The sequence below is a fragment of the Desmodus rotundus genome, chromosome 10, assembly GCF_022682495.2.
Source record: "Desmodus rotundus isolate HL8 chromosome 10, HLdesRot8A.1, whole genome shotgun sequence".
Lineage (NCBI taxonomy): Eukaryota > Metazoa > Chordata > Mammalia > Chiroptera > Phyllostomidae > Desmodus > Desmodus rotundus.
In genome coordinates, this window is record NC_071396.1 from 42,502,485 (window position 1) to 42,530,463 (window position 27,979).

The window sequence follows — 27,979 nt, forward strand, 5'->3', positions numbered from 1 at the left end:
GTGGATGCAACAGCAGGTAAGGGCTGGGGTGCAGCCACCACTGGGCTAATCAGAGGGGCAGAGACACCAAGTGGGTCTGACGGCTGACACACTGATCCTGGCCCCAGGGTCAAGGGTCAAGGGCAGAGAAGTGGAGCAAAAAGTCGCAGTGCTCCACAGCCTGCTGGTATGGGATCAACGACTCAGGAACTGCCCACCCCGTGTCCTCCATATGGCTCACAGGGCTGTAAAGTCCTCACTCAGCAGATGGCGAAAGGGTTGAAAAAAAACTTTCTAGACTAAGTGGACTGAACTCCTTAGAGCTAAACCCATGAGGAAGAGCAGAACCTCAGATGTCTGAACCCTCTTCCCCCCACCCAACCCTCCACCCTGCAGCCGGTGAAGCCTCACAGAGGCAGCTGGGGCAACTCGGGACAGCTCTGACTGTGGCTTCTGGCTACAGGAAGCAGTGCTGGGAACACAGCGGCCAGAAGACCCATGGCCCACCACTTCCAGTCCGGGGAAGGGTTCCCGAGATGAGATGGAGGGGTTGTAAAGGGCAAGCCCACCGCCTCAGGGAATGTAGTGTTTCCCCTGCCAAGGTGACACCGCCCCACGAGTCCCCAGAAGCCCCGACAGTGCAGGTAGAACAAATGACCCTTGTGCTTCAGAGCCTCCTACTAGGAAACAAGAGAAAGACCTTTGGTCACCAACAGGCTGAACGGTGAGTCATCAGATACGTTTTAAAAACGGATTTCAGCCCCACAAACACCCAGGCAGAGAAACAATCCTCCATCAAGAACAATGAATAGGAAACGTAACACAGGAATTCAGAAAGAAGGTAAAAACACTGGCTTCTAAGTCGGTTTTCTGGCTGCACTCACAGGGGCCAAAGAAGCATTAAGGGAGGGGCTTCTCCCATGAGCCACGACTCAGCAGCCTGCCCAGTGGTCCCCAATGGCCCAGCCTGGAGCGTGGGGTGCAGGCCAGGTGTGGGCCTCACACAGCGGCACCCTGGGTTTGTCCCTGAGCCAGGGGTTCAGGTCCAGGCCCCCAGAGGTGGCCCATCACTGCGCAGACTGCCCACTCTGTGAAATTCGCATCTAAGCAGACCCACTGCCTGCCTCCAGGTAGAATGACAGAAGCAGCGTCACAGGGCCCTGACGGTGGAATGTGAGAAACGGTTCCGCCACCACCCTCAGTCACGTTACACTTGGTCATTAAGTCTAAGTGTGCACCAGGCTCCAAAGGGCAGAACCGCATGTGACCACTTGCTCCAGGAGAGGAGGCCGCCCAGGGGCAGACGGCTGGTCCCCATGGATCTCTGAGCGTGCCACCTCCGGAGGCAGAGGTGAGCACCAGAGGACTCAAAGGGAAGGCTGAGACTAAAGTGACAGGTGTGACCAGCACCTGGCCCATCTCAGAGCTCAAGTCCGGAGAGGAGAGGGGTGACTCCCTAGAATAAAGTCTCAAATTCCTTCAGGACCTAAAACACCTGTAACCCACCTGCCTAGGGTCACAGATTTGGCCTCTGGCTTTTGCTACTTCTCTCCCGGCCCCCGCCCCAACCCCAATTCTTCAGGCCACACTAGAGAAGGAAATAAACGTCCACAGTCCGAATCAAAGCTTTCGCAGCTGCATTTCCGGCCCCCGGCTTAGGGAGGAATAATGTCCTTTGGAAACCCACAGGCATCCCCCACTTCCGCTCGTGCACAGTCCTTCAAACTCCCCGCAGCTTCTCAAACGCCCAGAGCATCCCTAGGGTCCCACTGAGGGATGGAGGCGTCGGCAGCAAACCACCAGGTACTCATGCTCCGCCCTCCACGACGCCACCCTCCCCCTGAGGCCAGGGCTTCCCCTCCCTCGCTGTAAAACCCAGTCACGGAAGCACTTGCCACTAGTCCCGCGGGCCACCCCAGTAAGTAATAAGGTCTCAAGCCAGTGCTACTTCTCGGCCTCACAGCGCCGACCAGGGAGGTTGCAGTCTGTGCGGGCGGCCCTCGCCTCCTCCGCGCGGTCTGTTCTCCGCGGGCGATGTCGCGAGCGGGGCGTTAAGCCAAGGCAGGGGCTGAAGGAAGGCCCCGCACCAGGACTGGGCGCCCAGCCCCAGGGACGCACAGGAGCAAGGGGCCCGCACGCGCGCCGCCCGGGGAGGGGCCGGGGCCCGGCGGGCTGCGCCTCCGTCGGCCTCGGGCGCCCACAGGCCGCTCTCCCAGGAGGCGTCCAGGGCTCGGGCTGAAGCTGTTCCGCCCGCCAAAGGCAGCGGGGAGCTGCCGCGCCCCCCGGCGGGTGCCCGCGCTGGCGCTGGGCGGCCGGGTGGTGGGGACACCGGCCCGGGCGCAGGGCGCCGGGCGCGCCGCGGGGTCTTCCCGGGCGGGAGCACGTGCGAGCCCCGCGGGAAGCCGGCGCAGGCGCGTGGTCTGGGCCGTGCGGAGCGCGCCCGAGCGCCGTTAGGTGCGCGCGCCTGCCCGCAAGGGGCGTCCAGTCGGGGCGGCGCTCGTTGGCGGTGCTGCTCGTGCTTCACCCGCGCCGCGCGGCGCCCCAACGTCCGCGAACGCAGAGCATATATAGGGGGCCCCCTCCTCGGCCAGCAACGCCACCCCCTTCCCCCCACTGGTACAAACGGGAGCAGCCCGCCGCTGCCCCGGGAAAGGTCGCAGCCAGCCCCGCGCCCTCCACCGTGGACAGCCGGGCCCCCTGGGGTCTTAGCAGGGGTATCCGTGGCCCCGCAGTCACTCCCTCCAGTCCAGGAAACGCAGGATCGGGAGGCCGCCAGGATGGAACTGAGACTGGGTGTGTTGCCACCGTTCAAGGCCAGGCAGGTTCATGGTATTCGTGCGGACGGAAAAATATTCACAGAACCGTTGGGATGTCTGACACGCCTTTATTCGCGGGTGGGAGAGCCACGCACGCTGCAAGCTGCATGTCTATCTGCGTGTCTCATGTCGTGGGCCCTGCTCCCCAGCGTGGCCCCCATCATGGCCCCTGTCCCCTTGGGTGTCTCTCACCATTACCGCCCCCAGCAGGGAGTCCCTCCCTGTTTAAGTACTAGAGGGGAGCAAAGCTGGAAAACTGCCAGAACATTATGTAACACAACATAATTCTGTGCGTGCGAGCTCACTTCCTGTTATGGCGACAGTTTATTGGACCCAGTCTCAAGGCTGTGAGAACACTAGTTATCAGGCCCCTCCAAGGCTATGGGAACAACTGCTCCCCGTGGTTACCCAGACACCTGGGTGAGGAAGCCAGGCTGCCTCCATTCACCCTACACTGGGGGTGCAGTTAAGTGGAAGCCAAGCGGTTGCCGAGGAGGGGCCTTCGCCCTCGCCCAGGCCGCACGCTGTCCGGTTCCGGGGTCCTCCTTGCCCCAGGGTGGGCGGGCGCCTCCCCTGCCGCTGCAGCCTCCTCTCTCGGACTAGGCCTCGTCGTCCGCCTCAGGCCCCTCGGGCTTGGCCTGGGTGTCCTTGGCCGCCGCAGCGCCGTCCTGCAGGGCTGTCCCCAGGGTTCCCTTCCCGCCCGTGCTGCGCAGCCTCTCCCTGGGGGCGCTGCAGCCACTGCGCCCCCGTCTTCAGAAGATGCTGATCCAGTGGTGGAGAGAGGTAAGCACATCGATGATTGTAGACGGCACTGAATGACTGGTGCCCTGACTTACGGGCGCTCGGGGGAGGGAGAGGGACCTAATCCCGGTCTCCACGTGGGTTTGGTCTAGTGGAAGAGATCGCAGAAGTAACCCCAGGAGGTGTAGCGCTCTGCGGGAAGGATCCTCACTGACTGGGCGGGGAGACCTTTACTTTCCCACTTAGCAGTGCGAGCGGCTCCGTTGCTCCTCATCGTCCCCCTCCCTCGTCGTGGTTTACCTCTTGTTTCTGGCCCTTCTGCTGAGCTGTGCGGTTGTGTGTCTAATAACTACTGATACGCCGCATCATCTCAGGTGCTTACTGTCCATTTCTGTATCTCTTTCGTAGGGGCGAAATGCCTATTTAAATCCTTTGCCATTTAAACATTGAATCATTTGCCATTTTATTGTTGAGCTGTAACTATTCTTAAAAGATACTGTCTGGTATACTATCACCTTATCTGATATCTGCTCTGCAAATCTATTCTCCTGTGCTGTAGGTTGCTTTACTTTACTTATGGTGTCCTTTGAAGTACAGATTTTACTTTTTTAATTTATTTTTAGAGAGAGGCAAGGGAGGGAGAATGAGAGGGAGAGAAACAGCAATGTGTGAGAGAAACATCCATCGGTTGCCTCTTGCATGCCCTCTACTGGGGACCTGGCCCACAATCCAGGCATGTGCCCTGACTGGGAATTGAACCAGCGACCTTTGGGTTTGCAGGCTGGCATTCAATCAATCCACTGAGCCACACCAACCAGGGCAGAATTTTATAAGTTATTTACAAATTTTGGATATTAACCCTGTTATGCCTATTCTGCTGCCATCTTGGGTTCTGGCTTTAGACTTCTTTTTGTTGCTATTTTTAAAAAAGATTTTACTTATTTATTTTTAGAGAGAGGGGAAAGGAGGGAGAAAGAGAGGGAGAGAAATACCAATGTGTGGTTGCCTCTCGCGCACCCCCTACTGGGGACCTGGCTCTCAACCCAGGCATGTGCCCTGACTGGGAATCGAACAGGTCACCCTTTGATTCATAGGCCAGCACTCAATCCACTGAGCCACACCAGCCATGACTGTTGTTTTTTAATCCTCCCCTGGGGACATGTTTATTGACTTTAGAGAGGGAAAGGGAGGGAGAGAGAAGGAGGGAAACACCAATGTGAGAGAGAAACATTGATTGGTTGCCTCTCACATGCACCCCATCTGGGGACCAAACCCACAACCTTAGACGTGTGCCCTGACCAGGAATTGAGCCCACAACCCTGCAGTTTATGGGATGACCCTCCAACCAACAGAGCCACACCAGCCTGGGCTAGACTTCTTAATAGTCAGTGGAAGGCAGATGCAATGAATAATGCAATTGAATTTATTGGCTGAGATTTTCAGAGAATTTCCATTTCCTGCTGTATAGCAATGGCCCTGAGGAAACCCTCCAAAGTTGAGTTTTAGGATATGTTTCCAAAAAATAGCCTCTCTCTTAAGGAAACCCCGAGTGACTTTTTTTTCTGAGTTATATTCTCTAACAACACTATGGAGTGTGTGACTAGCAGGAGGTTTGGTGAACAGTTGGACGTGTTATCTGTTCACCGATACGTTTTTGCATCAGTTGGTAATTGGCCCCTGGGCTAAATCCTCTTACTGCTCCAGACTGTTAGGTCATTTTGGGTTTGTTTTTGCTGTTACTGTGGTTAAAATGAGTAGAAAAGGTTAAAAGTGTCATTCAACAGATGGCTTGCAAGTGTTCTTTCTGGATTTGGAAGTTACTTTATTTTGTGATTTTTAAAAAATCAATCTTTTTATTCTGTTCTTTGTTTTATCGATTTTTTTTTCTTCTGATTAATGGGGCCTCTGACTCCATGGAGTATTTTTTAATTTAGGGCACTTTTAAGACCCTACATAAATGGTCAAATTTTTCAAAAAGAAATAGGAAAGTTGAAGACTACTACAGTTTTCAGTTGTCTCAAGAGCTGAAATATTTTTCAGATATCTACAATAAAATGTTTTATAATTTATAAATATGACTTGAAATCATGTTCAGTTCATGAGAACTGGGTAGACTTCCATTTGTATGATGTGGAAATTTGAATAGTCCAACCAACTTTTCAAAAGAAATGCCAACAACAATTTCAAAGATAATAAACATATAAATTTGACTTACAAGGGAGTCATACAACTGTTAGCAGCCAAGAGGTTTAAAATATCCATGATTATTATATTCAAGAAAACAGAAGGTTTCACCTGGAGAAAAGAAGGCTCCAAGAGCTACTGGAGGAGCCTGGGGTCACTCACACCAGCTGGGGAGCGGGGCTGGGAGGTGAGCTCCTGAGCCCCCAAGGAAGGGGCTGCACAGACCACGTGGTTGAGTTTGGTCCCAGGGCAATGAAGCCTCATTCTAAGAACTCAGTGGGATTGTACCTGCCTCAGGGGTTCTGGTGCGCCTGAGGCACAAGAGCCACACTCTAGGCCCCACCTCCAGCTACAGGACAAATCCCTAGCAGGCCACTTTCTTGGTGAAATGGGGGCCCTTCAGGCCACTGGGTGGGTGCAGAACTACACAGCAACCCATCTCTGCTGCTCCACAGCAAGCCCAGCAGCCCTGGCCCTGGAACCCCTCACCCCACTGGCACACTGAATTCTGTGGGAAGACCAAAACAAACTCTAGAAGTAAATATGTATATATTAGGTATATAATATACAACCTATTACAGTCTTTAGTATATTAATATATGAGATAATAATGTTATATAACTGCATGATAACCATTTTTTCAATAAAGTATAGGCAATGTATTATTAATATTATATAGACTGAATAATTTAATACATAATAGGAATAAAATTTATATGTGAAATTAATAATTGATAAATGGCATTAACAGGCACAGAAGAAGTCCTAATTACCCACTTATGATATGATATAAAGTATTTAAATTAAAGCAAAGAGAAAACACAATTGGAACATATGTAACAGCAGATAAGAGAGGAGTGCAATACAGTGAAAATTTCCAACATATATGTTGTTTTCATCCCAGGAAGAGTGTGATAATGTGGGAGGGAAGGGAAGGCGATGCATGGGAAAAGACGCTTACCGAGAAGTGTAACTGACAAGCGCCAGACAAGATAAATAAAAGCTAAATTATATCCTAGGCACATCACAATACAGTTACTGAAAACAAAAGGAAATCTTCAATGTAGCAAGAGGAGAAAGAAAAACACATTTTCTTCAAAGAAACACCAACAATAAAGACTGATGACTTCTCATCCCAATCTGTGAATGCCATAAGACAATTTAGATACATCTTTAATGCGCTAAATAAAGTAACAACCAACTCGAAATTTATACCCAGTAACCACAATTTCCACACCTATGACCACATAAGAGGGTTTCACACATTTAGAAACTGAGAGGATTGGTTTTCGGCAAACCTGTGGATCTGAATTAAAAACAGTGACTGTGGAGAAGAAAAATGGTCATATATGGAAAAAAAATATGAAGGAGAGAGAAAGGACAGTGGAAATAGCAAACGTAAGGGTACATGTCAAGGAATACTGATAAGCAAAGTCATGAATGGTGACGATTTGTGTACAACTATTGCAGTTACTGTTCTTTTTCTGTCTTTTTTGTGTGTGAATGTGAAATATGTCCCTTACAGATGACAGACACACAGTTGGGTCCCGCTTTCTTTATCGGGTCTGACCATTTCTGCTTTTCCCTGAGGTGTGAGGACCGTTCACATTTCATGTGCTTGTTGGTGTGGTTAGGCTTTCCGTTATGCAGTATTTTTAAACGCTGTCTTTCTTATTCCTTTACCTTCACTGCTGCCTTTTGAATCGAATAGTTTTGTGTATGTGTATTTAAATTTCTAGTGCAACTTTCCCTTTCAAAAATTACTTTCTAAGTGTTTGCTCTGGAGAATATATTCTACATCTTAATTTACCACAACCAACTTAATATCATCCGTTAATAACAGCTTAATTTTTATAAAACATAGAAACTTAGTTCTATTCCTTCCTCCCGTTTCTGCTATTATTGCCATATGTATTATACCTCTGCATGTTATAAACTAAATAATGCATTGTTAAAATTATTGCTTTAGAGAATCGATGCCTTCTAAAAAATCAATGGAAATAAATAAAATACTTTACTGAGTCTTTCATATTAACCCACTTTTACCATCATTTCCTTTCAGCTTGGAGGATTTCCTTTACTGTGTAAGACAGGTCTTCCAGCAACGAATTCTCAGTCTTCATTTCACCTTCGACTGAAAGCATAGTGATTCTTGTTATGGAACACATGGGGATTTCGGCACGTTGAATTTCCCGTTCCACTGGCCTTCCCTGTACGTGGTGAGTTAGTTTTCTCCTGCTGCTTTTAGTGTCTCTGTGTTTGTCTTTTAATAGTTTGATTATGTTATATCTAAATATGAGTCTCTTTAAATTTGCCTTACTTGGAGTTTTTTGAAATTCTTTGATGAGTAGATTAGTATTTTTCATCTCATTTGGTATGTTTTTGTTCCTTATTTCTTCATGTATTTTTTTTCTGTTTGAGTTTTTGCTCATTTAAAAAAATTCTTTTGTCTCTCTGTTCCTTCAGATTGGGTAATTTATATTAAATATCTGAATTCGCAGATTATCCCTTCAGGTCATTGTGAATCTCCTGTTAAGCCCCTCTAGTGAGTTTTCTTTGCATGTATTGGACTTTTCAACTCCAAAATTTTTATTTCATTCTTTTAAAAAAATTGTCTCTTTATTGAGAATCTTTATTTTTTATTCATTATCTTGCTTTATTTTACTTTTAAATATGGTCTTCTTTGTTTTTTTTAAACATTTATAATAGTTGCTTGGAAGTGTTTGTTTAAATCCAACATCGGGGACACTCAGGTCTCTGTTGACTGCTTGCTCCTATTTATTTGCATATCTTGTAATTTCTTGTTGAAAACTGGATATTTTAAATCATACATTGTAGCAACTCTGGATTCTGATTTTTAAATCCCTGAATATTGTTATTGTTGCTTTGTTTATTTGCTGGTTTCTTGGTTCAGCAATTTGCCTAAACCTAATCAATGACATCTCCCCTGTGCTCTGTGGCCACTGATATCCCTGGGTTGGGTTTGTTTTGTTTTGTTTTGTTTTTTAAGATTCTTGTTCTGAGTTTTACATTTGGCTTCCTAGGCCTTGCCTCTGGGTCTGTGTAGCTTAAATGATAAGCCGATGGTTGGATAGAGGTTTTGCATAAACACTTGAGGTCTCCTCCTGGCTCTCTGTATGACAGACCCATGCTTCGAAAGTTCACACTGTTTTCAGTGGTGACCCAGCTTTTGCCTCCTGCTGGGCTCTTTCTCATTTCCTCTGTGCGGGTGATCTTACAGCCTCAGGAGTGCGTGGCTAGCTATGTTTCACTTCCATCTCCATTGCATGTACTCAGCTTTAGCCAAGAATATGCTTGCCCTGAGTGTGACCATGACCTTGGACTCAGAGAGCTGTTGGCTATCCCTTCTTGCCCGCTTCTAAGATCATTTCCACTGAGACAGTGCTGGGCTTGGACATCACCTGCCACCAGGTGAGCCCCTTTCACCACAGCAGTGACGCTTCCCGTCCTGTGGTCTTCCCCGCCTGGAATAAGCTTTCCCCCGCCTGCACTAGGGTTGAGGGTGATAAGTAAGTAGCTCCAGGCCAGAATGTGACAGTGCCCTGGGGCTCTTACCTAAAGATGAGCAGTTTTTCAAAGGTGACTGTTTCTCAAATTGTTCTCTTCCTTGGGTCAATTTCTAGAGCACTGAAATAGTTGTATTTGTCAATTTTGCCTAGCTCTTTAGTGTCTTTTTTGCAAGAGCGTTTACTGATCACACTCACCCCTACCTGGAAGCCTTGCTTCTGGTCTTGTGTGAGGCATCCATTTTTTCTTTACTGTCTTAGGATGATGAAAAATTTACATGTCCTAGTGACTGATTTATCTGTTTTCTTTGGGATGAGTTTTTGTTTTATGTTGGAATCAAATGTAAAAAAAAAAAAAAAAAAAAAAGAGGTTTCTTCAAATGCCCAGGGTCCTTGGCTGTGCATTTGTATTGGAATATTAGAATGAAAAAGATGCCTGGAAGATGCCTATATTTGGGTGGCACTGATTTGACGGAACCGTGTGCACTAGAGTGGACAGGTGGGGAACCAAGGTTATGCCGGAAGTCAGCCAAGGGCCAGAGTGAGGCCGACTTCTTTTCAGCTCCCCCATACCATAATGTTTTCTGGACAATTCATTTCCTCAAACACAGTACTTCTCCCAGTTACTTATTTCTTTTTCTTACCCATGGTCAGATATTTAGCTACAGGCACAAAGAAAGTAGCCGCTTATACAAATAGATTGGGGAAGGAGATTCAATATGTATTGGACAAATCGATTGCTTGCATATTTGAACTTCACTTTTTACTCCACACGTCTGCCAGGGATGTCTGGTCATTGCTTTCACAGCAGCGCTCTCTGAACGCAGTCTCGACTCAGGCTGTTCCCCCTCTTTCTTCTGTTAAGTGCTCGCTCACCTTGTACAAATCTGTAGGCAGGGCTCTCTCATCTCTTCACTGCTAAGGGTTTACATCCTCCCCCTCACCCTAACACACACCTTTATTATCTTTTTAAGGGGCTCTCTGGAGGGACACGGGGAGGCGCTGATTGGTCTTCCCAACCAAATATTTTGTGCACATGTTTTTAACTGGTTGCAATGTAGAGTGTACACTCTGTCTTGGGTCTTGTTTCCACTTCTTCATGTAAGCATGTCCTACTTGCTGAATGAACTTCGTCATAACCATTGTTTGTACTTGATCGTGACCATATTTTTAGTGAAATAGTTTGTTGTATTCTCATTATTACTGCAGTGGTTACTATTTTAGTTCCTGCCTCCTTCTCTCTCTTCACCCTTTCCTCCACCCTGCCATCACGTACACTCACCTTTCCTCGGGTAACCAGCGTTAACAACGTTGACACTTTGGTGACAGTTAAGTGTTAAATTTCTTCCTCTGGTCCATCTGCCTGAGTGAAAGCTATCAAGAATAGTTCCCCAAGAGTGGGTGACACTGTCGTGAAGAGAGTGATTTCACGTGCACGTGGGTTTTCCAGGAAACGGGGTGGTTTCAGCTGTGGGTGAGGCGATGGGCAGCGTCTGTGCGGTGGCTTGAGCGTGGGCATCTCCACCTTAGTTCCGAACCGGGAGTGAACCGTGTGCCCCGTAACAATTCTTCTGGTCTGAACGAAATGATCTGCAGCTATTTCCGCAACCCTTCCTCCGTCCGAGAAAGTAAAGCTGCACTGCTTGTCTAACCGGGGCCTTGTCTCCACAGGTTGGACGCATGGCTGGAAGGCGTCACATTCACACTCCGAAAGAGAACGGTGACAAGTTGCGACAAAAGGGAAAAGAAGATCGTTTAGAAGAGGCACTGCAGGTAATGACACCCACCAGTTGTTTTAAGATGCATCCATCTTACCTTTTATGGAATTAGGTTAGTCAGCTGCAAATGCTTTATGCTGCTATCCTTCTGGTGAGTGGGGAGCGCCAGGAACGCTGAGCTTTGAGGTTGACCTCTTCAGAGCTTTAGGAGTATCTTCGATTCAAAAATCTAAATAATAGATATTGAAAAGTATATTTAAATAATATTTAGATCGTGACACAAACACCAAATGACAAAATTCAGGAGTTTCAGAACAGGCTTATATACTATTACTGTTCACATAGTAACATTTTTAAAATTATATTTTATTGATTTGCTATTATAGTTGTCCCAATTTTTCTTCCTTTGTCCCCCTCCAGCCAGCACCCCCCACTCCCTCAGGCCATCCCCACACCATTGTTCATGTTCTTTGGTCGTGTGTGTGTCAGTTCACTGGCTACTCCATTTCCTGCGCTGCACTTTATATCCCCATGGCTATTCTGTAACCTACCTGTTTGTACTTCTTAATCCCCTCACCTCTTCATGCATTCCACCAAACCCCCCTCCCATTCGGAAACCATCAAAACGCTCTCCACATCCATGATTCTGTTTCTGTTCTTCTAGTTTACTTAGTTTGTTTTTTAGATTCAGTTGTTGATAGATATGTATTTATTGCCATTTTGTTGTTCATAGTTTTGATCTTCTTTTTCTTAAATAAGTCCCTTTCACATTTCATATAATAATGGTTTAGTGAGATGAACTCCTTTAGTTTTTTCTTGTCTGGGAAACTCTTTAATGCCCTCTGATTCTAAATAATAGCTTTGCTGGGTTGAGCAATTTGGGCTGTAGGACCCCATTTTTCATGACTTTGAATATTTCTTGCTAGTCCCTTCTAGCCTGTGAAGTTTCTTTTGAGAAATCAGCCGACAGTCTTATGGGAACTCCCCTGTAGGTAACCGCTTTTGTCTTGCTGCTTTTGAGATTCTCTCTTTGTCTTTAACCTTTGGCATTTTAATTATGATGTGTTTGGAGTGGGCCTCTTTGCATCCATCTTGTTTGGAATTCTCTGTGCTTCCTGCACTTGTGTGTCTACTTCCTTCACCAAATTAGGGAATTTTTCTGTCATTATTTTTTCAAATAGATTTCCAATTTCTAGCTCTTTCTTCTGCTTCTGGCACCCCTATGATGCAAATGCTGGAATGCTTGAAGTTGTCCCAGAGGCTCCTTACAATATCCTTTTTTGGGGTTCTTTTTATTTCTTGTTGTTTTTATTGGTTGTTCTTTGCTTCCTTATGTCCAAATTATTGATTTGATTCTTGGCTTCATCCACTCTACTGTTGTTTCCCTGTAAATTGTTCTTTATTTCAATTAGTATATCCTATATCCTTTTTTGACTGGATCTTTTTTGTGCTGCTGAGGTCCTCACTAAGTTCCTTGAGTATCCTTATAACCAGTGTTTTAAACTCTGCATCTGATAGCTTGTTTAACTCCATTTTGTTTAGCTCTTTTTCTGGAGTTTTGATCTGTTATTTCATTTGGGCCGTGTTTCTTTGTCTCCTCATTTTGGTAGCCTCCCTGTGTTTATTCCTATGTATTAGGTAGAGCTGCTTTGACTCCCTGTCTATGTATTGGGTATCATGGCCTAATGCAGTAGTTGTCCTGTAGGGTCCAGTGGTACAGCCTGCCCTGTCACCCAAGCTGGATACTTGAGGTGTGGCCTTCATGTGGGCTGAGTATACCCTCCTCTTGTAGTTGAGTCTTGGTTGCTATAGGCAGAATAATGGTAGGGATTTACTCAGGCCTGTCAGCTGCAAGGACTGGCTGTGGCCACTGACCACCAACCTCTGCCCTATGTGGAAGATCAGCTGTGGAGGGGCAGGGTGGTGGTGCTTCAATGTGGTCTGTGGCTGCCCATTGGGTATGCAGGCTCTGGGGTTTCCCAGGTGATGCAGGCCAAGGTCACCTGCTCCTGTGTTCTGCCCAGGGCCACCCAGCATAAGCTATAAAGCAATCTGAGATGGCTGCTACTTGTGCTGGGCTTGGAAGTTCCAAGGCAGAGCCAAGCTGTGAACCTAGATTGGCTGCTGCTGGAGTGGACCTGAGGCCACTTAATAAAAGGTATGGGGGCTGGTGGCTCAATGAGGCCAGCTGTTGCTTGTTTGAGAGAATTTAGGAAGTTATGAAGCATGAGCCAAGACCAACCATTCATAGGGAAAAATCACTGTTAACAGCTTGGGTGGATCTGTAAGTTGGATGGGGCAGAACCTCAGTGGATCTCCGGGGCAGAGCAAACAGTGCTAGCCAGGCTGATGGAGTCTCAGATATGGCACCAGCCTGCTGGTTCCATGGGGGGAGGGTTGAGAAAAGGAACAATGGCCTCTGCTCACCTTTCTGTCTGGGAGAAAGCTGTCCCCCAGCTCTTGCCTTGATGCCAGACACTTCAGTTCCTTCCAGTATGCCACTGGTACTTTTCAAGCTTCTACCCCAGTTCTGGATCTCAGAGGGAGTGAGTCTAAGTCCATGTGTGGGTTCTTTAAGAGGAACTGCTTGGGACTCCAGAAGTTTCTTCCACCAACTCAATCCCTACTGGTGCTTGCAGCCAGAAGTTATAGGGACTTATCTTCCTGGCACTGGAACTCTGTATCTAGGGGGCCTAGTGTGGGACTGGGACTCCTGGCTCCCAAGAAATTCCTCCAGAATTTTTACCCACTACATGTGGGTGTGGGACCAGCCTGTCCTCTGTCTCCGCATCTCCGCCTCTCCTACCAGTCTGGATGGATGTGGTTTCTTTAATTCTGTAGTTGTTGGACTTCCATTCAGCTCAATTTATGACAGTTCTGAGTGATGTTTTCTCTGTAGTTTAGTTGTAATTTTGATGTGGTTGTGTGAGGAGGCGAGCCCTGTTCACCTACACCACCGTCCTGACCAGAAGTCCTCCAGTAACTGTTTTAAATTAGTGGTAACAGGCTGATTTGGGGATTGTGTGTCAGCTTAACTTCAAATTTGATTGTTGTTTTGGTTGGTGTCACAACTTTAACAACAGATTTTCAAGTAAGTTTCCACATGTCCTTTAGTTCAGGCTCATTAAAAAATGCATTTGATAAATCTAAGAGGCATAAATAGGTCACACTGAAGAGGAGTTCCTTGCTTCTCTGGTGTCGAAAGACTGCTAACCCCTGTGTTATAAGTGGAAGAAGTTAGCTCGGGCATTCCTGTAAATTTCTGCTTTTCAGGAATTTGATTCAGATCAATATAAATACAAATAACAAGGCATGACGTTGATATAATTCTGCTCACACTCTATTCTTCCTGTACTGCTAATGCTAACCACTTGGTCTTGGTTATCACCTCTGTAGATGTTAAGGATCACAATTCCCACAATTGATATTTTTTCATTAAAATGACAAGTTAAACCAGATAATTATGTCACTGGAAGAATCCTCATCCAGTGTAGTTGAGTACAGATGGACTCTGCCTTAAAACCTTCATATGGCAGTCCTGGTTCATAAAGCACTGTTGTGAAGACTTATCAAAATAGAATCTTGCTTTTGAAAGTAACACTCATTACTTGTGTTTTAATGCCGCACTGGATGTTACAGGAGCAGTCAGGAGCCTGGTGCAGGAGGAGGGAGAAGGGAGAGATTAATCTACTCCCCCAGATCCCTCCCTTTCCTGATTCTTACCTGTTGTGATCTCACAGGGCAGGTCTGCGTTGCCTATACTGAATCTAGGTTTAACTTACAAAATAAACTGTTAGAGTCTGTCCCACAGTCATCTTTTTCAGCACCTGTGTTAGAGAAATAAAAGATGAGGAGAGAAGCAAATTGTTTATTGATCTTTTCTTGTTGACTCACACAGGTGCTCACCAACCCCACACCCTGCGTAGCTCTCATCTCCTCCCTGATGGAACCACCAGGCCTCCCTTCCTGTTCTTTTATCAGCGACCGGGGAAACAATCTTTCTTTTCTAGTATGTGTCATCTTGTATCTTTATTTTTCAAGCAGTGTTGAATTTGAGAAATTTCTTGTAGTTTTCACTTGGGATGATGCTGTGAAGCTTTATCTTCATTTCTGGTCTTTACTTTTCCTACCTGGTGGATCCTCCCATCTCACATCATTATTAAATCATCACAATTCTGACATGTTTATAAACCCGTCTTCAGCAGTAAGAGGTAATTACACTGCCTTGTGTAGTGGTTTAAAATGTAGAGTTGTGTGTGAAGGTTTTGGCCAAATTCTCCAAATACCTTTAAACTCTACTAGTACCCTTATTTTGAATGAATTTTTAAAATCATTATTATTATTCATGCAATACTAGTTATGATTTCTATTTGATGAGAATGACATTTTTAAACAAAAATTCAGAGGAGGCTTTCTAAATGCACAGGAAGCTATTCAAATAAACAAATTGTAATTTACTATATACCTGCAATACAAAAGTGTTTTTTTTGCAGAGACACAAACCATTCTCTTTAAATACTGTAGGCCAATCCAGCTTCATGCAAATTCATTTAGAGTAGTTTGAGATTTAGGTATTTCATAAGGCTGGTAGCGGATGTAACTCATGTATTCAGGGTCCTTCAATGAACAGTGATGCTCTGGTGACTGCCTGGAAACAAATGATGAAGTTTTATTTGGTGTTTCTGGTGCATCAGTCAATCCTATAAATGGCTTTCTAATGGGGTACAATATATATTTTTAGTAGTTTACTATAACATTAAGAGATAATATGTATTGAGTATTTTCTACATGCCAGTGACTTTTCTAAGTACTACCTATGGATTATCTCACATAATACTCATAGCAACCCTTTAGTGACCTCACTGTTTTATAGCTGCCACAGAGGCACATGAAGCGAGTGGTACACGACCAGTAAGTAATGGAGCTGGGATTCGGGCAAAGTAGTGTAACTCCAGAGCTCAGACTCTAAGTCCTCACTGACTCGAAACGTGGTTCCCAGGCCAGCTGTGTTACTAGTACGTGGGGATGAACTAGGAGTGCAGAATCTCAGGCCTCACCCCAGACCTACCGAAGATCTACGTTTTTAGCAAGACCCCCAGGTTGTTGGTACCTTAAAGTTTGAGAAGCACAGCTTTAAACTACTTTGCAGTTCTGCCCTTACTATAGGTTTGGGTAGATTCTTCAAGTTCTCAAGGTCCCCAAAATGTCTTGAGGTTCTTTCCTTGCCATCTTTCAGAAAAATAACCTTCGTTCCTTACCTGGAAAAGCAACCATGAAACATGACCGAGCAAGTGAACTGCTGATGCAGCGTCAGTCGTGCAGAAGTTACTGTGGACCTGATGGCGTCACCAGAGGTTTTTAAACTGCCAACAAAGAGGATCTGTCAGATCGTCACTGCTTGATTTCATATCAGCAAAATTTGGAAGTCTTCTCAACTGTCATCTTGAAGACTCAGAAACTGGTTTATGACTTCCCATGTTCTCTAACCTTTGTATTCTTTCTGTTTTCGTAGAGTGTGTACTATGACCTTATTTACCTGATTGCTGGTTAACGTAGTATAGGCCTCACTTTAGAAGCCCATCTGCATCGCCCCCTCCTAAGATGAAAGTCAACGGCTTGACTGGATTGACTTGTTGTCAGGACTAGATGGTTGAGTTGGATACAACAATTCCATATCAAGAGGAAGATGTTTTAAGATTCCAGGCTATCCCTGCTTTGCAAGAATTAGCTAAGAACCTCTCTATTCCAGTCTCAGGTCCCATTTCCTGGTCTCTCCTAGATTAGACAGGGAGAGACTTCCACACCCTACACAGGCAGGGACCTCAACCCTTGTCAGCAGGAAGCAGTTACTGAAGAGAAGGAAACCCTCCGCCCTCATCACCCTTAAAAGATTTTAGGGATGGGAGTCTCTGAGGGGGGAATGAGTCAGGATAGTAAGAAGCTAGGAAAATTCCTTGGCAAGTAGAATAGGGAAACTGAGACAGAGAGCTGAACACAATGGCTGAGCAATTTACAGCTAGGTAGGTTCAGGTGGTCAGCAGGGTGGAAGGCCCAGACTGCCTGGCAGGGGGCAAAACTGAGATAACAAGGACCCCATCCCCAGGGTAACCTGTCCTCCCCTGGCCTTTCCTCTCTGGAGACAACATCCAGGCCTGAGTTATGTTTCAGCTCCAGGCCCAGAAAAGCAGCAGGATCAGGTGGCCAATATAAGTAGGTCACACTGAACTAGCTATAATGACTAAAGACCCCCTGCCCTGCCACTGACCAATCAGTGTAGACCATGACCTGGAAAGGGCTCACCTGGAGAACTGATGCATATTCTGCTGAAAATCTCCCCTGAGACCTCCCCTAATATTTAGACCTGCAAGAGAGAGGTAAAAGCCTCGAGACGAAGGACCCAGCCTGCCTGTGCTCTCCCTTTGGGGAGCAGCCTGCATCATTTGCTTTTCCTTCATCTCCCCCCACTTCTTTCTTCATAGGCATGGGTGTCCTAAACTCTAAGGCAATGGGCAGCTGGCCGCTTGTCCTGGGATGATCCCCTGAACCCGTCCCTAAAGCCCCCTTTTCTCTGACTTCTGGGGCATTCATCAGAGAGGGCATTCATCCTTCTGAATTAGGCCTCAGAGGAGGCAGGACATCTCCCAGAGGGCTGTAAGGGTTTGTGACCACCCAGCCTTCAGAGGAACCCATGGGAGACACCTGGGCTTTCCCACTCAAGCTGTTTTGTGGGTGCTTGGGATTGAGGTCCAGAGTCCCAGGACTGCACTTGTGGGAAGTGAGGATGCTCTTGGTCTTCAAGGGCCTAGGTATAAGTGGTAGATCTCCCCTTTTATCAGGGCTGTCCTGGTCGTTCTGTTCGCTGTTCCGTACCAGATTGTTTTTGTTCTTTGCCGTCCCTTCTGTGGATTCTTTCTGGACTTTCACCTTAACCTCCACCTCCTTTGGGCAAGGACATGGGGGGGTCTTGGAGGGTCCTGGCTTCTCAGCTATGACTGCCTGCTCCGGTGGTGAGGGCAGGACAGAAAATCTACACCTTGCAGGAGGGATATAGACCTTTCTTGAGGGTCCAAACATCCTAGAATTTCGAGCAGACAGCATGAGCTTATTTGGTGGGTCCTTCCATTTCACCAAGGGGAGGATCCCCACAGGGAAGCGTGTCATCTGTGGAAGAGGACACTATCTTCTCGGTGCGAAGTAAAAGCCAGAAGCTATAGGTGCACAATCTTGGTGGGACAGCCTGTGACCAGGGCCCAGCACAGGTGCAGGAGCAGCATCATCGCAGTGGACCGGGGAAACTACTGCACGATGGCCACTGGGAAAGGGATGGTGGTGGCTCCAGTGGCAAAATCACTCATGAAACTTAGAAATCAAATTGCCCATCTAGAGCCAGATGTGCGCTAAATGAACCGAGAATAGAGCTGAAATGAGAGAGCTTCTCCTTCACTTCCTGTTCCTCTGGGGCTCTAGCACCCACTGAACTAACTGTAGCCAGGAGTTCTGATGTCTATGGAAATGTCAATGGAGAAAGGTACATGCACCAAGTCCAGAGTGTGGGAAGAGAGATCAAAGGGCAAGGGTTGGGCCCCAATGGCTGGCCAATCCCTTCATGACTTCCTAGCCCCTGAGGCCTCCAGCTGCTGGCCTTCTATGAGGGGTGTGTTCCAGGACACCGAGGCCCCATCTGTCAGACCCCGTTCTGCCTGGCCACAGGATCTGCTGGTGCTTCAGCTCCTGAGCCACAGTCCAAGAGGCCGGAGCTTGCTCAATGCCGGTGCTGGAACCACCCAGATCTTGCCTGGATGTGGCTCACCTCCTCTGGGACCTCCCCAGCTTCTCTCTGAGGCCCAAAGTCAGGTGCACTTTCTCCGTGGTTCACCAGCCAGGTGAAAGGTTCTGAGGAGTGGACATGGGCCTGACCTGACTGGGTGCTGCACCCCACGACACCCCAGAGAAGAGCTAGCAACTCGCAGGGATTGAAACCAAATATGCTGAATTATTGGTGCAAAAAAAGTGAGTCTTTTCCCTGTTGCCTTCTTCAGGGGGAAGTGACTTCGCCCTGGTCAGGGAGTGGAGGGGATGCAGGGGAAGCATCCCTGCGGGGGCTTCCCCGTCTTACGAAGCTGACACAACAGGCAGAAGCCTTTGAAAATGCCCAGAGGACACAATCAGTTGCATCTACTGACTTGTCCTTTTCACTTGACCCTTTGCACAGACTGGTTCATGAATGAAATAGTTGAAGCGGCCTTTGCTTTGGGGACTTAAACCCTTCCAAGTACATGGTCTCCTTGGATCTCAGCCCAGCAATGAATTTTTGGGCACATGATACTGTTAAAAACCATCAGCTTTTGAGTGTAACTGGCACCAGAAATGGAGGCGATGGTGGCAGCAGCAGGAGCAGCTCCGTCAGTGGGTCCCCTGTACCTCACATCCCCCGGAGCAGCCAACCGCACCACCCCTCACCCTTTCACGGCTGGGGGGACTCAGGCCACCAGCCTGGACCTCTGCCTGCTGGAGGTAACTTAACTCCTGCCAGCTACTTGTGTTGCAGCTACTCCAGACTCACCACTGTGTTGTGGGTACCACTCTCTGGGTAATGAACACACTGCAGTGGGCTGGAGTGCCTTTTATGGAGAGGCAGATGAAGGGAGGGAGGAAGGGGCTCGCAGGAAGTGTCCTAAGCAGAGAGGCCGTGGTGTGGAGCAAGTGCTTCTTGGGCACCATGCCCGGATGTGCCCCAGCCTTGAGGAGCGGCTTCCTCATAAAGTGTCCTCACTGATTCCCCATGGACCATCCCCTGGAGGCTCCCCGTACAGAAGGATGAAGGAGCACGGATAACCATAACTCCATGGCGCACTCAGGCGTAACCTTTCAAAATGCTTTAATTTTAGAGATGAAACAGTATTTTCCTAACAAACAGTGAGAGAAGGGCACCAACCAGCGTCAGAGCACTGTCACCATCCGTCTGTGCACCAGGCACCAGGCATGTGCCGTCGCTCGCCCCAAGTCAGCAGTGGGGCAGGCTGAGACTTCAGAAGGGTTGGGCACACCCTCCTCCAGGTCAGCACTGCAGCAAGATTCCACGAGTTGAACCATTCAAGCCCCCATTGCTGGTTCACATGGGGCAGATGTTACCTCCGTACAGGCCCTGATGTCGATGCCGGACTCAGGACCCCACGGCCTCTGAAGGATCCACAGTCCCGTGAACGTGGACGACTGTTGAACACCACATGGAGCTGAAAAGTAATTAAGTCCTTGCCTAATAGAAAACGTAATAATGTGCTGTATCATTTGCTACTAGTTTCCAGTATATTAAATTTTACTCTTTGTGGAGACTGAAATGTCTTTAAAAACAAGCGTGTAAGTTGTTCGCAGCACTTAGAATGTGTGAGTAATGCAGTTCGTGCAATGATTACTGAGTCTGTTAACAAACAGCTCCTTCTTCTGTATGGCACACAGGGTCCTGGGCCCCCTGTGGTTCTCTCTGGTGGTGGCAGGAGGGAAAGCAGAGGAGGAGGAGCTGGAACACAGCAGGTCGTCCTCTGGGACCCCAAAGGGAAGCACACAGGAGACAGGGACAGTCCCCTCCTGCACAGACTGGCTCCCCACTGGGACTCATTGCCTTTGTTTTCTAAATATTCTGGTTTGCCGCTAAAATTCAGCTCAAAGCTTGCTTTCTCTGGGGACTGGTGCTATTTGCATTACTCTTCCTCTCTCTTCACAGCCTTGCTGGGCTTAATTTTGCTTGCTTTTGGGACGGCGACTCAGCATTGTCAAAAACATTGAGCAGCAGACATGAGGTCCTCACACGCTGGGGGCAACCCCCACGTTCCTGATGACTGTTACACAGCCGGTCCACCCAGAGGCAGGGGCAGCATGTTCCGCTCCTGCCCTCTTCTAGCCGGAGGTACACAGTTTTAAACTTGCTGATGCTTCATGCACAGCCACTGGTCCCCGACCCACCTGTCCTCTGTTCCACGTGTCTTGGTCTCCAGCACAGACCAGCACCCCTACTGGTCCAAACTGACCCACCTCTACTGCATTGTGCAGACTTTTGCTTGTCCGGAATGGACGACTAACCACTTACCTCCATGGTTCCCTGACTGCCAGAGGGCTTGGTTAAGGAACGCAGTCAGACTGTGATGGTCATAGTTGGGGAGGACATTTAGGGATGGAGTCATTGGAAATGCCCTTTGTATTCCAGGAAGACATCACCTGGTTGCTCTGATGAGGCCGCTGGGACCCTGCCCTTATCTGAGCCTCGCCTGCCGGGCAGGTGTGGGAGAGCACTCTCAGTCTAGAAGAGTGTCCTCCATCACAGCATCCTCGCTCGGGAGGCCCAGGGCTCTCTGGGTTCTGTCTGAGCGACGAGTGAGCTCTGAAGATCCGCCTTAGCCTTTGTCCCTGGAGTACCCGTAGCGACTCCGATACGTTGGGGAGAGCTCATTTGCTTGTTGTGGTGTAGGTTACTGCTGAGGTTAAGTTTCTTAGGTGATGCGCCATCCTCGTGTTGTGTTCCTTTTTAGGTTTATCAGGTTAAACCTGATCTCACTCTCTCCATTCATTTCTATAAGGGCTCTACTCTTCCTCTGCAGACACAGAGAGGAAAACCTCGCTCTGCCCTGGCTGGGAAGTTTCTCTGATGTTTTGTGTCATTAATATCTGAGGGTTAGCTGGTAATTGATGTAGTGCGTGAGCTTGGGATACTTGCAACTAATGACAAATGATAGAAACCAGAGGAAATGGACCAGTAATGGGGGATGAAGACTCCGTGTTTTTAGCTTTGAGGCAGGTGGGGGTTGCCCTAAAGTCAGAGTAGAAGAGTAACTTGTATAACATGTCATTGAGTCAGGTGTGAGCACTGTGCCGGCTTCAGCGCCGAGCTCACCACTCACGTCTGTGTGGCTTTAAGCAGGTTACCTGACCTCTCTGTGCCTCACTGGCTCCTTTGTCTCCAGCACAGACTAGAGAAGCACAGAAAGCACCGATACTACCCTTCACAGGCTGCTGCAAGTGCAAAATGAGGTGGTTTTTGTAAAGCACTCAGGACAGTAACTAGCACCGCATAATAACTTTGGAATTTTTTCTGATGACTACACACGGTCTCAGTTGCCTGTTCTGCTTGTCCCATGGAGAGGACAGAAGAGTCTTTTAGTGCGCAGCCAGCATGAAGTAGTGTAAGTCCCATGAGCCCACACTAGTACCGGGAACCACCATGGACAGTGACACCTTTTGTACAGTTCCTTTTCCTGTCCAGGTTCTGACTCAGCCATCTGTGGCTTCTAGTTCTAGGTGTCTGAGCTGGTGTTGGGTGATGTTATGACAGCAGGAGATTCATTTTTATGTTCTGGAGTTCTAGGAAGACTTTTTGTCCAGGACTATAGGGAAGAGAGAGGTCCTCTCCAAAGGTAGAGTGGAGATTGTGCTTGGTGATGAAGCCGGAAAATTGCGATTCTCAGCGTTGCTCTGCTGTGGTCTCTCCTGTGGAGAGCCAGAGGCGGGACGTGGGACAACTAGGAACTGTCCTGACATGCAGCTGGGATAACTTTCCAGAGACCCAGAGGCTTATATATCTTGAAATTGAAAAAACTATATGGAGTAGATGGTTTTGTGCCGATAAATTGCTAGTTGTGACTCCAGACAGCAAGGCACCCTGTGAGTTAAGTTTTCGGTTTCTCTGATGCATAAGGGAAGAGAGTGATGAATGAGGTGCTGAGAAACCTTACAGAAATATTTGTCAACTCTCTTTTCTCCATTTTCATATGTGCAATGTAGAGTTGATGGCTGGGGCCCTGGCAGGCATATTTTACCTTGAAGCAACCTTGAAGATGAAAGCTGCACAATACAGTTGGGGAACACTCAGGGTACCTGATGGTCCTGCAAGTGACCTGAGCTACTGACCTCCAGCTTCTTTGACGTGAGAGGGATAAGCTTCCATTTTCTTTACAGCACTGATTTGGGTTTTATGCTTTAGGAAGCTGAACCTAATCGGACAGACCTTTCAAGAAGGTTTTCTGATTTTTCTTACTTAAAATTATTGTATTACAGGCTTTAATAAAGCTGTTGACATTAGTAACACCAACCTCTGGGAGGATGTGACCTGAAGCAGTCTGTGCTGATATCAACATAACAGATAAATAAGTGAACCAACAGTGAACAGATGAATACATTTATTGATAACGAATGACACTGAGCAATGGCTGTGGCTACAGTCAGTGGAGAAGGGAGGTCCTGTTCTGCTTGCAACACTCTGGAAGGCCCTCTTGTGGAAGAGGAGGCTGTGCAGTGGATTGCCTGCATCTCTGCAATTTCTTATTTCATCTGTGGTTAAGATCACAGGAGAGAAAGATTTATGCACATAACCCCAGGAAAGATCCCTAGACAGTCTTTCTTTAACATGAGACCAGTAGGAAGTGGTGGTTAAGAACGACTGTTGTAGTCAAATGAACTGCATTCAAATCCCATCACCCTTTTATTTACTATTGTACCTTGAGTGAGTTATATAAGTTTCCTGAGGCTGAGTCTCATCATCTGTAAAGTAGAAACAACAAAAAAATGACCACTAGATTTTTATGAGAAAAACTGAAGTAATACATGCAAATATTGTTCCTGATACAATACTTGTTAGGGTGGTCGTGAAAGAATTCACAGTGAGAGGGAAATCCAGAGAGCAATGTTTTATTCACTTTCCAAGGGAGGAAAGGGGCTAGGCGTGGAGAAATGGAGAAATGCACCAGCCCCGAGGGGTTAGGACTTTAAGCTTTTATTGGGTTATAAAGGGCGAGGGGGTTGCAGTTGGGTAATGGGGGTTGCAGTTGGGTTGTAGAACAGGAGGTTCCGTTGGTCTTGCGCAGGCTGCAGCCTGTTTCAATGTTATCTTTGGGTGCAGGGTCCAGGCTTTGCAGTCTGGCATGTCCTGTTTTGTAAGTTCTTGGAACCTTTGTGCCTTCAGGGTGCTTCCAGCAATTTTCTAGTCCTGAAGATAGAGGCTTATAAAATAAGAGTCAATCATGCTTTATGGGGTCCCGCTAGTTCTTGCAAAGGGGGCCTGAAAAAGGGCCTTTTGTCTTTCTAAAACTGAGCAGATGGTAGTTTATACTTTATTCCTTCCTGCTGTCTTCCTTCCATGACCCATCAGCAGATACTAACGGAGCTCTTACTCTGTGCCATGCAATGCAGTAAGTGGTGAAAAAGTGTAAATAGAATTATTTGACCCACACAAGTGTTTGGGCTCGGTTTTTCTGTGTCTTGATTGGGATGGTAGTTGTCCACCTGCCTATATTTACAGAAACTCATCAAACTGTGTATTAAAATGGGTGAACTTTGTTGTATGTAAATTATGCCTCATTAAAACTGTAAAAATGTATGTGGGTCCTTATGATGCTACCAGAATGGTGTAGGAAAATAGACATTAAGCAAGTAATTGCATGAGTATAAAAATAGAATTGTGAGAATGATTGGGGAGGAAGAGAAAAGGCGACAAGAGAATGCTTCAGAATGGCCGAACCCTCACTGGGAGGCACGCTGGGCAAAGAACAGTTCCCTGGACGTGGTGGTGGTCAGCCTGGTCATCGCTACCCTCTTACAGACACTGGTCACACCACCGACCTGTGTCTGACCCCTCTCTGTCTGGACACACAGTCCGCGTGAGGCAGTGATGGACGTTTGTCTCCCTCAGGGCCCTCAGCTTGCCCCCTCAAATGACAGTGCCCAGAGCACACCCATGGGACGATTCTGGATTGGTATAATGAGACTTTCTCTGGATTTATGGCTAAGCTCTTTGTTCAGAAATAAAGAGAAGGTGATTAGATCACAAATCAGTAGCAACTATGATTTGGTCTCCTTGGCATCTATTCTAATCAATTAAAGGTAATGAAAGTTTCAATCTGTTTCAACAAATCCACATAATTAGTCAAGTCATCAGGTAATTGTGCACAGGTTAATATTTTCAGGCTACTTCATACCAATCACTTGGGCATGAATCAGTGGCTATGCTTTCATGTCTGCAAGGCATTGTACAGATGACAGTGTGGTTAGCTCCTAATGAAAGAAGAATGAAGGATTGTTTCCGTAGAAAAAATGTTTCAAAAATATAATTTGATGTATAAGGCCTGCATTTTCAGATTAACCAAATGCGAAACCATATGGGAAAACCAAATTGGAAAAATAAAAGCTTATAATGTAAAATTGGGAGTGAAGAAATATAAGTATAGGAGGGGTAAATACATTTGAAAAGTAAGAAAAGGAGAATAGGAAGACTGATGAAGAAGGAACGAGAATAATTTAATAGTAGTGCTCCTTGTGGGAGACATAGTATGAAAGATAGCTTATCACAACTGATTTTAATTCACTAGTGAAACATTATACTTTCAAAAGATTTTCAGATCATTGGAGGATATGACCCTGACTCATAACTTGGGTCTTATATTTAAGTCTTTAATCTGTTTTGAGGTAGTTCTTGTATATGGTGTAAGAAGATGGTCTAGTTTCTTTCTTTCTTTTTTTTTGGCATGTATCTGTCGAATTTTTCCAACGCCGTTTATTTAATGTGACCATGAATCATAATTTGTTTGCTTATACCTACTGGAGGCTTTTCCAGAATAACTCCTTTGTAGTGGCTTTCAGGTAGTTGCTGTAACTATACAATAAACCTGACAGTCCTGAGCTCACAGGTGTGTAGGGACAAATGCTTTATGGGAGTCAGGAGAAGAACACAGCTAATGATTATCTTACCAGCTTTAGGATGCAGGGACACAGGATGCTTTTGCTGCTTAGAATCAAATGAAATAGGGCATTAAATTAAAAATAAATTATTCAGATAGGTGCAAAGGCCTTTAAATGTGAGGTTTTGTTTTTATGATATGCCTGTGGTGGCTTTGATGAGATGTGAGAGTCAGGAAGCCAACGAGAGGGGCGGTCCAGGCTAAACTGGGGGCAGGAAGAGTTCTGAGCAAAGTCAGGGGCAGATCTCCATCCAGACTTGTCTTCCTCCATTCTGCTCACCCTCCCGCGCCCCAGAGCGTGTCCTCCGTTACCATGACGACCTGCACACGTGGGAGAGTTCTGCAGCAGAGTTCTTTGTGCTGGTAGGATTCTAGACACATGCATGTGGGAAATATATACTTATTTACATTATAAATGTTATGTATCATAAACGTAAATTATAGAATCTGTGTGTACTACATAAATTATATAATCTACGAATACTACATAAATGTAAGGGGTTTACCTGTTGTCTACTTTTTATTTCTTTGCAATGCCTTTCTCAGGATTAGAATCCAGATTTGAGAAAGATGTCACAGGGATGTATATTTTACCCATGTATTTAATCAAAAAGAAAGTAAGCAGACTTTTTAAATAAAAAAGTAAATTGTATAACGATGTTACATATCAGGGGCCGGAAGTTGCTGCGGAAGCGTGTTGCAGATCTCACGAACACTGGGCAGGTAAACCGACTGATCGGGAAGTTTGGGCCTTACTGTTAATTCTTTGCAAATTAAGAATAAGACAAATGCTTTTTTTAAAGAAAAGGATCAGTTTCATGCAGTTCCAGGACTTATCAAAAAGTGTAAATTATATGTATATCTGTTCTACAAATTATACAGTTGACCCTTGAGCAGCCTGGGTTTGAACTGTGATGGTTCTCTTATGTGCAGATTTTTTTTCCCAGTAACTACTGTACAGTTTTTGACCAGCAGCAGCGAATCCACAGATGTGGAGGGCTGACTGTGTGCATTGATTGATGCCATTGTATACAGCGGACTTGAGCGTCTCTGGGGTTTGGTGTTCGCGGCGGATCCTAGAGCCTGTTCCCCACAGATACCGAAGGACAACTTAAGTTTGGGGAGTCAAAAGTTATACATGGATTTTTGACAGCAACAGGGGTCCGCACTCCTAACCACCACATTGTTCAAGTCTCGGCTACATACTATACGTGTTTTCAGCCTGTGTGTTAGCAAGACAGGCGACGTTGTATGGTTTCTGTGCACTTCGCTTTATTTCTGGCCTCCTGGAAATCCCTTCCCATGGGCTGGTCAAGCTCTCATTGTTTTCACTCCCCGTCTTTGCCAGGATATAATTGCTATATAACATGTGTGTTTAAGGTAGGTAATGTGGAGATTTGGTACACGTATCTACTGCAAATTGATCGCCACACGAAGGTTAGGTAAAGCTCCATTACCTCCCCTAGTTGTTACCCTTTCTCGCTGCTTTGTGTGGTGACAGAAGCCCTCCTGTTCTCCCCAAGCTCCGACCAGCAGGGAAGCCCCAGGGAACTACCCTCACTGAGCAGTGATCCCAGGGTGCAGCGAGCCTCCAGGAAACCCTCCCGATGTTTCCTGTGTGCTGGTTTAACTTAAGGCCCTCTTGTTGGAGGGCAGCGATCATTCTGAGTCTGTCTGTGGAAAGACCCGTGTATCACAGCCTCCACAGCTTCTTATTCCTCCTCCTCCTACTCCGGGAACATTTTTGGTCCTCGAGGCGCACGGGGAAGGTTTGCTCACTGAGTATCCATCGATCTTTTGGGTGACGTGTTCACAATTTGTAGGATCATGAAACAGATATAGTTCCTGTCTGTCTCATCCTTCACACTAAAGTTAAATAATTTCTGAAATTCCCAAAGGCTGCATGAGAGGTGTCACACGGAAACCAAAAGATCGCATTTGAGAGGCACTGTGGGAGGTGTGCTTCCTCTTTCCCATTTTTTCCTCCCGAAATGCATCTGAGCCCAGCAGCCGACCACAGTTCTCCAACCCCACGTCCTTTACCATCAGATCAACCTTCTTCCGCTTCATCACAGAGCACGTGTTCCTTTCACTGACCCTGAATTTTACTAAGAAGCATTGCTCTAGGTGCAAACAAAAGGAAACAGAACAGAGGAATAATTTTAAAAGTCTCATTTATGGCAGAGAGTCCCAAGAGAGCTTACGTAGGAAATACTGAAGCAGCGTTGCCTGTGTTTCTCGACATGACAGACATGCCCTCCCCCTCTTGTCGGTTTACCTCCCCTCTGTCTCCC

At 46.7% G+C, this 27,979-nt stretch overlaps 1 long non-coding RNA gene across 2 annotated transcripts; it reads left to right on the forward strand.

Annotated features, from left to right (window-relative positions):
* The first annotated feature begins 1,855 nt into the window (after positions 1-1,855).
* LOC123478434 (uncharacterized) lies at positions 1,856-26,299 on the forward strand. 2 transcript variants are annotated; one of them, XR_008425310.1, is made up of 4 exons: positions 1,856-1,897; positions 7,783-7,939; positions 10,919-11,020; positions 16,202-26,299. It is a non-coding gene; the product is annotated as an uncharacterized lncRNA (long non-coding RNA). The 2 variants fall into 2 exon arrangements; XR_006653636.2 differs by lacking the exon at positions 1,856-1,897 and adding an exon at positions 3,182-3,578.
* The last annotated feature ends 1,680 nt before the right edge of the window (positions 26,300-27,979 follow it).